Source organism: Ailuropoda melanoleuca, chromosome 8 (assembly GCF_002007445.2).
Source record: "Ailuropoda melanoleuca isolate Jingjing chromosome 8, ASM200744v2, whole genome shotgun sequence".
In the NCBI taxonomy this organism is placed as follows: domain Eukaryota; kingdom Metazoa; phylum Chordata; class Mammalia; order Carnivora; family Ursidae; genus Ailuropoda; species Ailuropoda melanoleuca.
The window spans coordinates 91,183,919-91,197,297 of NC_048225.1; positions in this window are offsets into that span (position 1 = coordinate 91,183,919).

A 13,379-nucleotide genomic window follows, 5' to 3' on the forward strand; every position below is an offset into this window, starting at 1 on the left:
TGCCACCACCAGTGCTGCTGTTCACTGGCTTCGGTATGTGAGGTTAAGTGATAGCATTTGGGAATGGGATGTTTTTGCAATTGTCTTGCAGGTGGGTTCCCTTTAATTCCCTCCAGCGTCACACATCACGGTAGCTTGGGATATGGTGATCTGAAGCTTTGGGAATAGGTGGTTTGTGCCTAATTCAATTTTCATTTCTTCATTGTTTTAGATGCCATTCTCATAACATGGTCAAATTAGCTTATTATTAGCCATTTACAACAAGAGAATAAACAGAACCCGTGATCACAGTGGATTTGCATAAAACTGCTGATCTTCATGGCAAGGTCCTTGCCAATAGCTTCCCTTTCTGTCCCTGGAATGTGAACATTAACGTTCATCAAATTTGAGGAGCTGGATCTCTAGGGACTCCCATGTCCTGAGTTTAATAATGACAGTGAAGGACCCCAAATCAGTGATTTATGCAGTTGAGCCACGGGGTCCCCCACCTCTGTAGGGGTTAGCAGACTGGAATAATTACAGACTAAGTAGTGATGAGAAGGGGGAAATGTGGTGTAGTTGGAGTTAGTGGCCTGAGAAAACCAACGTTTCCAGCCTCAGGAGTGTCTGTTTGCTGTTATAAAGGGGGAAGGGTCGAAGCAAAGAGAACTTCCCCCGATCTGTATGAGTTCAGTAGCTGGGAAAAACTATGCAAAGTTATCATAAAAAACAAACAAGCCCCAGGACATAATAAACCCCCAAGACTCTTCAGCATATTGCTCTCCCTGCTCCCAGCAGTGGGAAGACAGAGTTGGCCGAACAGTACAGCAGAGCCAATGCTGGTGAGCCTGGAGGAGCCGGTGTAACTTGCTTTGGAGCCTGAGTTTGCTTCTGACTCACACATCAGAGGAAACCTCTCTCACACAGAATTGAGCAGCTTACTGTCTTAAGGTGAGCCTGTCACAGCTCCTGGTAACTGCAGCTCTTCTTTTCTCTCTGGGTGTCAGAGTAGCTCACCCTAAACCCCCAGCAGCTTTACACTAATGAGCTGAACTCCTCTGAGACCCAGGTCAAGGGGCCTGCCCAAGGCCATGCTGGAGGGCCCGTGGAGACTGCCGGCCCAGCAAGCATGGCTTCCTGCCAGACAATGCCTCTGCCCTACAGTCTCCTTCCATCTCGCTACCTGGATAGACACACCATCTGACACTGCCCTGCAGTGAATAAAGGAAAAGAAGAAGCCAGCATTTCTTTCTGAGATGAAAGCATATGGTGCTATCAAGGTGGGGAGGCGGGGAGAAGGAGGCCTGGGAAGATTCAAAAGTATGTATACCTGTAAGGATACGTTGTATAAGAGGGAAGAAAAATGTTTTCTCGCTTCTTGGGCAATGTCTACACAGCCCTTCACGCCAGGGAGGGAGAATGCCTGCCTGAGGGAAGACCAGCTCTAAACTGACTGCGACTTCTTGTTCAAGGGTAATTTCTTATTCAGGGGACAACTTTCAGGTGAATTTTTCTTTATAATAAGATTTGATGGCCGATTTAATTGGTCGCTTGGGCCACAGGAGAGAGAAGCCGTATAGCTCTATGAAGAATTCTTTATGGAAATCTAAATAAAATTCAGAAAATTCAGACATTGATCCCTTCCAAGATGGCCACTAGAAGGGAAGAGGAAATTGACAAACATCAAAACAAGATCTTTGTAGGACTCACACGGCTTCGCACGCCGTTCTTCTACTCAGACGCTTCCTGGGTTTTCTTGAGAGAAGCATTATCAGATTTTGCTTCTTGCTTCTTTAGGGAGCTTTTCTGAGGAGGTCTGGAAGAGGTAGCATTCATTTGCATGGGGCTGGCGGGAGGGAACTCTGGTTGTCCCAGGCCCTGCCCAGCTGTCCTGCAGGCTAAGAGCAGTATCTCCTAGCACACATGTAATCCATTTGTGGAACCTGGCTGTGCTGTGACACAACTTTGAGGAAGTGCTGCTCTTCTCTATTGGGAGGCTCTGTGAAAGGAGAGTGACCCTGCTTTACTCATACCTCCGAATGTCCAACTGCGAGCTTGTCCCTGATGCTCCAGCTTTAGGGCTGCCTCCAAAGCTCCCAAGAAACTAGTCACTGGAGTCTTTAACTTTAGGGAAATTGAGTTACATATGGATTTCTTCGGGACTTGCCTGAGTGATTCTATGTGGTCATTATTGGATATTACTGGGTACCATTGGATTAGACTGGGTATCATTGGATAATCTATGTGATTATTCATATGAATAGGTCAGGCCCACACACACCTCAAGGCCATCTCTGGCCCCAAGAAGGGGGGGTGGGCTAATCTGTTTCTGAAGGATGGCATAATATGGAGCTGCCCACAGCCCTGCCTAGATCCTATCCTCTCGTTGTCCACACGTTTTGTGTCTGTTTGGATCTCTGATGCTTGCTCCCTGACTCTTGCAGATGGAGTTCTCTAGGGAATAGGCTCTCAGTCAGAGATTTGTGTGTATGTGGGGAGTAGTCTCAGAAACAACATTCTATAAGGGACCAAAGGAAGCAAGATTGGGTAATGGGGCAAGTGGAACTGTGATACAGTTCTAACAGAGGCTTGGCCAACTTCACAGTGAGTTCTAGGGCTGGAATAGCCTTTCAGAGTTGTCCCAAATTGAGGCGAGTGTACCAGGAATTTTGTACTTCCTGGTGCTGAGTGAGCTAAAGGAGTTCCACAGAAGCCAGTCACTATGCCAGCTCTTGGCAGTAGATGGGGGCTGCTGGGAAAGGGTTGCATTTTCAGTGAGGTGGCTCCTTTCAGTTGAGGGAAATTCCCAGAGAGGAACTCAGCTGTGAACCTCAGGAACCACCTCACGATGCTGGCGGAGTAAGTGTCTTGGTTCTTTAAGAGAAAGAGACCGTGTGTGGTGGGGGGGGAAAGGGTCTAATAGCACTGTGTGTGTGTGTGTGGCTGGGTGGTACACCATGGCTAACACTAGAGCCACCCCTAGCCCTCAGATACACTTCATTTGTGTAGTAAATTTGCCCAGTCTGGGAATAGCTCCTCCAGGATTTTGAGTGGCCTCCTTGAGAAAATTAATTAATTAATTAATTAATTTATTTATTTAATTTTATTATTTATTTATTTCAGAGAGAGAGAGAATGAGAGATAGAGACAGAGAGAGCATGAATAGGGGGAGCAGCAGGCAGAGGGAGAAGCAGGCTCTCCACTGAGCAAGGAGCCCAATGTGGGACTTGATCCCACGACCCTGGGATCATGACTTGACCCCAAGGCAGACACTTCACCGGCTGAGCCACCCAGGCGTCCCGACCCTTTGAGAAAATTTACAAGATTAAGATTAATGGGACAAGCTAGTTTCCGCTATATAGCTGGTCTTCAGGCCACAACTGGCACCCATCATCTTTGTCCTCTATTACTGATTTCCTATTTTCCCTTAACATCTGCACCTCTGCCCTCAGTTGGCACCTAAGTCTGGGTAGCTTACCTGACAGAATTACCTAGATTTTCATTCCTGAGGGGTGTGAGCCCCCAGTCACCATGTCCTCATCAGACCATGACTTGCTGGCCTTATCTATTTGCCATCAAAATTAGGCAGGAAGAGTACCAAAAAAGTTCTGTGGTGGATCAACTGTGTGCCAGGTGTATTTTTTTCTGCCCCTATTATAAGAGTCCTACCTCCGCCTCATGATCAAGGTCAATTATCCCTACGAGTATAGTGACTCCTTTTCTTGCCTGCTTGTCTCTGGGCACAAGGATCCTGAAGTGACCAGGTGGCAGCTGTGACCTTAAGCCTTAAGGATATTTTTATTGTGTCCTTAATAAAAACATCCCCACTCTGGGAACCAGGACCTCTAGACCCATAGAGCCTAAAGTTGTGGGGGTGGAAGACTCGGATTTTTCAAACGGGCCACCAGGAGCGATGGTGAGTAGGGCTAGCCCTACTTCCATTTCTTGGTCCCCATTTCCATGACCTCTCCCTATCAGGGGACAGCACCATATAACAGTTGTTGATTTAAGATGTCTCTCTTGTCCTGAAGGATGGTGTCCCATTCTTACTGTATGATCGTCAAGTGAGCATTTCCACTATGCCCTCAAAAAACCATTTCATCGCTTTTTCCAGGTCTACGGATTTTGTGTGTTGCGATATTTCAATTGACCACTGGATCTTTTGGTTGTATACCTACTGCCACACTGCCTTTTCTGTAAAGTGGGTCCCTTAGTCAGAGGTGATAGCAAGTGACATAATAAGTACCATATTAAGTGGATGTCAGTAGATTGAACATCTGTAGTCAAGCTGACCAAAGCCTTGTAAGCAATATCTATGTTGGTTTCCGTCAAGAAGAATCGCTGCCCATCCGGGGTGAAAGGGATCCATTTTGATGAATTTACCATCAAGTGGCTGGTTGGTCTTCATGAAGGATAATGCCACATAAGGGGTTCAACCCTGGTCTTTGTGAATGTTGAGTTGGACATTTGGCAGCGACAAGTAAGTTGGCTTTGGTGAGTGGGAGCCCATACTTTAGGGCCTATGCATGCCTTCTATTCCTGTCACAGTGGCTGTCCCATTCATGAACCCATCAATCACACTAGGATTAGGGTGACTAGTGATGGTGGCTGGCTGACATTGACTAGCCTCGTTGTTATGTTTAGTTGATTATTTAGTTGGCTATTTATTCCATGGTGGTTACTCTCTGATGGGCATTAACATACTATAAAAAGATTTTCCTATTTCATGCCCACTCTTATAGATTCATGTTTCTCAATTTTCTTGTCTCTAATCTTCTCAACTTCTTCATTCTAGGTCCCTATCTAGCCAAGCCATTCACCACTACTCATGAGTCTAGGTATATTCTAACTTCAGATGACTTTTCTTTTCATATACAATTTGTGATCACATATACCATCTAACGCTTTGCCTATTGGAAGGATTTCTCCTTATTGCTGAAGGCCACCAGTTAATGGAGCTATATAGTTCATCAGGAATACATTTTCAGCTTGCACATACATACGGAGCCATCCATAAACCAGGTTTGGCTTTTTCTCACCTCCATCAGGTGGTCATATGGTGCCTCCCATGTGGTCATAGATATGAGCTGAAGGCAAATGCAACAGTAATGGATAACATGGATTTCCAGGCCCCCTGCTTTTGCAGTTTGTACTGTCTGACTGTGCTCATATCTGATCTTGGGTGTCCTACTTCCATCTTATAATCGATGGCTTTTGTGCCTGATCGAAACTTTATGACTTGGTGGGTCTGATAAATGATGGGTGGCTCTGGCTGCATGGCCACATGATATCTTATGGTCAGTGCTCCATTTCTCCCAGAGTCCAATAGTATGCAAGGAACTCTTTTTTGAATGGTGTTTAGTTCTTTGGTATCAATGGCATACCCTTGCTTTAGAAGCTTAGGGATCTGCATTTTGATTCTTCTTCTAGGGTTTGCCATATACTCTGCACAACATCTTTTGATACCATAAGATCCAACAGGTTGTATAGAACAAGTGGCAGGCTGCTTGTACCACAGTCCAAACCTGCTGCACGGTCCTTTCCTTCTCTGTCCCCCACTCAAAGCTGTGTGCATTATGCTGTGGCTTTCTAATTTCAACATCAGCAAGTTTCAACCCCTCTGTTTGCCAAGCTTTGCTACATTTTAGATGACCCGCTTGCCTCAAATTATTACTGATCAACACCCCTAGTCTCTCATCTGCTGGTCTCATGCTGTTTAATATGACTCTCTCCCTTACTTCAAGGCCTTTGCTCATTGTGTTTCTCTTGTCAGACTTACTCTTTCTTTAGCTTTATCCAGTTTCTCACCTTTCTACATAAAACCCTACTTTCGCTATGAAGACTTCTTGACTTTTTCTGGCAAGTCATGTCTCTCCTCTCTGCAATCCTAGGGTATCTAGAGGCATATCAATGCAAGTTGACACTAACACACCTATTACTGCATAATGCTTGCCCTGTGCTTCGTGTTCATTAACTGTTTTTACCCTAAAGTTAAGAGCTATTAAGGAAGGGGTCCAAATCTTCATACATTTTTTGTAGGCACACAGCTAGTACTCTTGGTGAATACTAGCTGATGGAGTTATTCTTTCCTTATCCCTCAGCCAAAACCATCTAGGCTAGTAGCACGACAACACATACCTGGAGGGCTGAGGATACACTAGAGTCCAGACTTATCTTCTCTATACCCAATCCAGAAAGATTCTATGCATTGACAAATTTGTTAACATTTATGCAAGCTCATGAATTGTGAATTGTCCCATCAAATTGTTTCTTTTTCAAAAAAAGATTATGTTCCTTTATTTGACAGAGAGAGAGTGCACACAAGCAGGGGAAGCAGCAGGCAGAGGGAGAAGCAGACTCCCTGATGAGCAAGGAGCCTGATGCGGGACTCGATCCCAGGACCCTGAGATCACGACCTGAGCCAAAGGCAGATGCTTAACTGACTGAGCCACCTGGGGAGCCCCTCTCCAATTATTTCACTTTGGAAATTCTACCTTCTTGCTTAGCACAGTGGTCTGGCCTTGCTGCCAATGTGCTTCACGTAGGAAGACTATCAGATCCTGCCTTGTTCTCAGCCTCTTCACCTCATGTCAAGTGTCCTAGACACCATTTATTAGGCATGCCCCTCTCCCAAACTCTAGGTCAAACCTTAAGTTTACCCATGAAAGATTTAAGGAACAACAGCAGTCACTCTGATTTACATACTCGAGACCTTAGGCTAGAAAGCTGAATAGTTGACCTTGGCCTTATTTCTGAGACGTTTGCCCTGGGTTCCCTATCTCAGAAATGTAACCAATACTCCGGAATCTGTCTTATTGAGAGTTTACATCACCTTGCGCACTTCCCTGATTCTGCCTGCCTCTCTGGGCCCCCTGGTGTTGACCTCAACTGGATCTACCCAGTAAAGCTTCCCTTTTTAAGTCCTATGAAGCCTCTTAACACCAATCTTTTGCCTAATTTTCACCTAAGTCCATAGTCGACTGTTGGATTCAACTTCTTTCAAGCCTGTTGTAGAATCTGGCCTTTGCCTACTCTAGTGTAGAAGTGGGGTTTGTCCTGAACCTCATCCTTCTTGGCTTGCTCTGGGCTCTTATATAATTGAACCATATCCTAGGACATGATAAGAGCAAATGTCTTCAAACTCAGATGGGTTCAACAAGAGGTTCACTGGCAACTTGACAACTGAGATCAGACCTGAAGAGAGGACAGGCAGAGAGTTGAAGCCTGTGACTGAACCCTGGGAGAGCAGCACAATGAACAGCCCGTGTGACAGGGATGATGGCAAACCAGGAGCAGTTCAGATGGGGTCTAAACTCAATCCAGGTGGCAGGGCGTGGTGTCCAGTGATGCAGGCAGAAGTACAGGTGCAGGCAGAAGATTCCTAAAACTACATTAGTGCTGATGTTATGGAGATCTGGACAGTGCTAGGTGAGTGTGGGGTTGAGTTCCAGCTCCGAGAGAAAATGGAGGCATGAGCCGAGTTACATAGTCCAGGTCAGTATTGTGGAGAGTGCCTTAGTGAGCACTCAAGCTTCCAGGACTCTTGCCAAGACTTCAGATACCCCACTGTCTGAGAGGCTAAGATGCTAAGATGCTGAGATGCTTTCTTTTCTGGTAAGGCCATTAGGCTAGACTATGGAAAGAAACCACCCCAAACTCTCCATGGTTAAAACAACAAAGGTTGATTTCTTGCTTACCCTGTCATCAAGAGGTGGTGGCCTTAAGTCAGGAGCAGCTCTGCTTCACATAGACATCACTCAGGATCCCAGGCTGATGGGGTGCCATCATTCCTGGGGCTGACCTCTCATTTGGAGGCTCAGGTTTGCCTCTGAGTTTCCCAATGTAAAGCCTAGAGAATTGAATATAAGCAATCAAATGTTTTGGATTCTTCTGGTCACATTTCATTGGCCTGCATGACTCATGTGGGCACACTTCAAAGGGCAGGACTCTGTAATTTTCTTATACCTGGAAGCAGAGGAGAACGGGATGTTGGAACATTAGCAATGCCTATCGAATTGAGTCAGAATCAACTCATAAACTGGACTTTGCAATGGCTGTGAATTGTATGTATGTGCTTGGTGGAAGGTTGGGGGACTCTTCATTGTTGCCTCATACTGGAAAGAGTAGAATAGGAGGGAAGGCCAGGTTAGCTGTAAAATCCACAGGGTTAAAAATACTCTATAAAGTGAAATATATTCTGAAATATAGGCACAGTTCGTAGCCTGGAACCATGATTCACCCTTGGATGGGCCAGCTCTACTTCTGGGCATGTATCTTCTCATCCATTGCCCTTAGTATATAAGGACAATATAAACTAAACCCGGCCATCAAAATTGGCTGTATTCTCCAGAGGAGGATATGTTTCTACAATGAACTGTCCATGCTCTATCTCTACTTGTTCTCATGATGTAAATCACATCATATGTGAGCTAGGTGGCCCTGCCTAGGGTGATGTCCCATGGCTAGAGATAAGCCCCATAACTGGTCTGGGAACCAAGTCATCTTCTTTGGTTTTATTTATGCGTTAACTGACCAACACACTCATTGTATCCCGAGAACTTACTGAAATCACTTCAGCTTTCAAAAAAAAAAAGGAATACAACTAATTGGGTGTAATTCAACTAATTAAAAAAATGTTTAAAAAGTATATGCATACACGGACTCGTGCACACAGAGACACATACAAATTTGCTACCTTTCAGAACAAGGAAGTTGTACTTCACAGTTTTAAGAACCACTTTGAAGCACCTCTATACTACCAGAGTAACAAGAGTCATTTCAATTGTAAAATCCACTGCGGCACTATCTCTGCCACAGACCCCTCAGCAGACACTCCAAAGAAGTGTTCTGTTCACAGGCAGAGCTTCAAGTGTCAGGACTCACAGTGTGGAAGGGTTTCAGAGAGGAGTCTAGGCTTGGGGGATCACAACTGCAGAAGATTCAAGTTGGCTCCGATGTGAGAGTCTTTGTGAGAAGCACACTCCAGCAGAGCCATCCCAGGACAATGCCCCAAAGCCTTCATCACCTTCCAGCCTGAAAACCACCCTGACAGCAATTCTTGACAGATACAGCCACGCAAAGAAGGAAGATTCTTAGAAATTGCTTGTGGATGCTCGTACTGTGTCTATTTGACTGGAGAAGTATTCTCTTCTTAATGACCAGTGGTTGTGGGCTTTTCTTGGCTCCAGGTGAGGAGGTGACTTCCGTCTTTGATTCAGTGTTCATAATTGGGCTGTCTGTTAGCAGAGGTGGTAAGAAAACAATGCTAATGAGGTCAAGGGTTCAGTGCCCACGTGGGTCCGTTAGCTTTCCTTTGTTCTTTGGCCAAAAGTCTGCACAGGCTTACCTCACTTTATGGAGCTTCACTTCATCACACCTCGCGGACATTGTGGGGATTCTTTGGGGTTTTTTTTTTTGTTTTTGTTTTAGAAATTGAAGTTTCAAGACTTCGGTGGAGGAAGTTACTGCAGATGTGGTGGAAACAGCGAGAGATCTAGAATTGGAAGAGGAGCCTGAAGATGGGACTGAACTGCTACAATCTCATGACCAAATGCGAATGGATGAGTAGTTGCTTCTTATGGAGGAGCAAAGAAAGCAGTTTCTTGAGTTGGAACCTACTCCTGGTAGAGATTCTGTGAAGACTGTTGAAATGGCGACAAAGGATTTAGACTATCATATAAACTTAGTTGATAAAGCAGCAGCGGAAGCGTTGGAGAGCACCGACTCCAATTTTGAAAGAAGTTCTACTGGGGGTAAAACGCTATCAGACAGCACTACCTGCTGCAGAGAAATCATTCATGAGAGGAAGAGTCAATGGATGAAGCAAACTTCATTGTTGTCTTATTTTAAGAAATTGCCACAGCCACCCCAGCCTTCAGCAGCCACCCCCACCCTGACCGGTCAGCAGCCATCGACCTCAAGGCGAGACCATCCACCTGCAAAAAGATTAAACTTGCTGAAAGCTTGGATGATGATTACCTTTTTTAGCAATACAGTATTTTTTAATTAAGGTAGACACAGTTTTTTAGATATGATGCTATTGTATACTTACTAGACTACAGGATAGTGTAACCAAAAAAGTTATTTGACTTGCTTTACCGTGATATTCGATTTATTGAGACGGAGTGGAACCAACTCTGCAATATCTCTGAGGTTTGCCCATAGCCTCTGTGTCCAGCGACTATGAAGACAATGGTGATTGGGGGAGAGTAAGGGAAGGTGGATGACTCTCTAATCTTAGACTTCCTGTAATGAAGAACAACTCCAACTTCATGTCCTTTTGCAGCCAAGTCACCTTCAGGGTTGGAGGACTGCCCGTAAAGAAACAGTCTGTGCAAATTCACCGTGGTATCCACCCTTCTCTGTGCTGATAAGAAATGCTACTCTCCCGGGCGGGCAGGTGTGCTGAGTTTCCACGTACACCCTGCTTTTAGGCAGATACTAGGTGGCAGATAACTCTTCCCGCATTTGTTCATTCTCAGTACCTATAGCTCAAAACGATTTCCATGCCAAAGTGGTGTATTTTAGGGTACCGTATTCTGATCCCCTTCCCATTTTGTCTGCATAGTTGGACGTTATTCAGTCTGTTTTTATTCCTTTAATATGCATATTTAGCTTTTTAAAATTTAATACTAATCAGCGTTTTTCCCCGTGAGAATCTCCAGCTGATCCCACTCCCTGTAAGACCATCTTTCCCCCACCTGAATTGCATTCACAATTTTGCCCTAAATCAAGTGTGTGTGGGGGCACTTGGGTGGCTTACTCAGTAAAACGTCTGTGGTGGGCTCAGGTCATGATCCTGGGGTCCTGGGATCAAGCCCCACGTCGCGATTCCTGCTCAGTGGGGAGTCGACTTTTCCCTCTCCCTCTGCTACTCTCTTTCTGTGTGTCAAATAAATAAATAAAATCTTAAAAAAAAAAAGAAGCAGTAAGGAACATGAAGGATATAGACACTGGTGGTGTTACGGAGTCTGAAGCCACAGGATCAATGCTTACAGCTACAGCGTCAGCTTGGTCATTTACGGCAATGAAACGAAAGCAGCAGCAGACATATTATTATTTACAGCCCATTTTCCATTTCTTATAAGCCAAAGTTTCAAAATTTTCTGGACATTTGTGTATGAGTTAAAGTGGATTGGTATGAGTTTCATGTCTTCTTTTTTTTTTTTTTAAAGATTTTATTTATTTATTTGACAGAGATAGAGACAGCCAAGCGAGAGGGGGAACACAAGCAGGGGGAGCGGGAAAGGAAGAAGCAGGCTCCTAGCAGAGGAGCCGGATGTAGGTCGATCCCATAACGCTGGGATCACGCCCTGAGCCAAAGGCAGACGCTTAACCGCTGTGCCACCCAGGCGCCCCCATGCCTTCTTCTTCTTTTTCTTTTTCTCAGTCACTATCAATTGGAGATTCAAATGAATGATGACATGCTCATAGATAGCTGGAAAGAGAAGGCCTGACTATTCCCACAAGCAGGGCTCAGACCTGGAGTGACTTAGATCTGGCTTTGTAATCACAATTCACAATTCCCCCTGCTATGCACAGTTTTCTCAGAATTACTGTATCTTCTGTAATGCTATGTAGCAACATAAATCAGAGTAGGCATTAAGCAAGAATGGTGGGAAAACTATGGGCTTCTAGGGGCGCCTGGGTGGCTCAGTAGTTAAGTATCTGCCTTTGGTTCAGGGCGTGATCCTGGCGTTCTGGGATCGAGCCCCGCATTAGGCTCCACCGCTGGGAGCCTGCTTCTTCCTCTCCCACTCCCCCTGCTTGTGTTCCCTCTCTCGCTGGCTGTCTCTCTCTCTCTGTCAAATAAATAAATAAAATCTTAAAACAAAACAAAACAAAACTATGGGCTTCTAAGTTGACTCCTTAGCTGTGTGTGTGTGTGCGTGTGCACCTGCATCTTTGGGAAAGCTAATTAATTAATTAATTAATTAATTGCTTTGAGCCTCAGTTTCCTTGCTTGTAAAATGGGGATATTAACGTTTACCTCATAGGGAATTGGAAAAATTATATGATAGAATATGAAGAAGTCTGGCTCGTCCAATGTGGTACCTGGCATATTGCAAGTGTTTTCCTTAATGGCAAGAGTTCTTATTATCAACATTGCTATATTTATTTTAATTGTTTGGCAAATTTCTCCCACTTTACTGCAAAACCAAATGTGTAGAGCATCCATTACTAACACCTCCCTAGCAAATGCTGCTACTTGCCTTCCCATATCCCTCAGCGCACCTGCACTCATGACCAGCTATGCTAGACAGTCCATGTCTTCCCACCTCAGGGATCTGGGTCTTTCCTCTTCTTTGCCTGAAGGCTTTCAAAGACACTTACAAAACCTAGAAGCCTAAGAGTTTGTGCTCCTGGGGGCAAACTTAATTTGAAAGATACCTGCCATTTGGAGTGATTCTGAGCCATATTCCATATGGTTTCTCAGAAGATGCTCAGCAGGACTGACCTGAGGTTGTCCACAGTGCAAACCCTCTCATTAACGCACTTTTTGGTTTTTACTTTTCTCTTTTCTCTGTCTCACTGTCCCCATTTCTTCACTTGTGATGCCTGGATTCACTTTGCAAATAAATTCTTAACCCCCAGTTTCTTATCTCATGACTTTCTTTTTTTTTTTTTGGAGAACCCAAACCAGAACGTGTACCTCATGGGGTTTTTATTTTTATTTTTAAGTTTATACTCAGTACACTTTATTTTTTGTTGTGCAGTTCTTTGAGTTTAAACAATGCATATGTTCGTGTACGTACCACTGCAATTAGGATACAGAACAGTGTCCTCACCCTAAAAATTCCCTCCTACTTACTGCCCCTTTGAAGTGAAACCATCCCCCACCCCAGCCCATGGCAACAATCCCATATGGGTTTCCTCTCTCAGAATGTCACGCTGTGTGCCACCTTTTACAATTGGCTTCTTTCCTCAACATAGGCCTTTGGGATTCTTCCATGGTGCACATGTCTCATTAGGTCATTCCTTTTCGTGGCTCAGTAGTATTCCATTGTACGGATGTAAGACAGCTTGTCACTTCATTTGTTGAAGGTGATTTGGATTATTTCCAGTTTTCTAAGATTACGAATAATGCTTCTCTAAATAGTCACATGGGTTTTGGTTTCTCTAGGGTAAATAGCTAGGAGTGGGCTTGTTGAGTCACATGGTAAGTGTATGCTTCACTTTATAAGAAACTGCCAAATTTTTCCAGAATGGCTAGACAATCTTGCCCTCCCACCAGCAATCTGTGAGAGTTCTAGTTACTCCACATTTTTGCTAGCACTTGGGATAGTCATTACTTTTATTATTTTAGCCATTCGCATAGAGATGCAGTGGGATTTCTTTGCGCTTTCAATTTGCATTTCCCTAATGGGTAATGATGTTGAGCACTTTTTTTTCATGTGCTT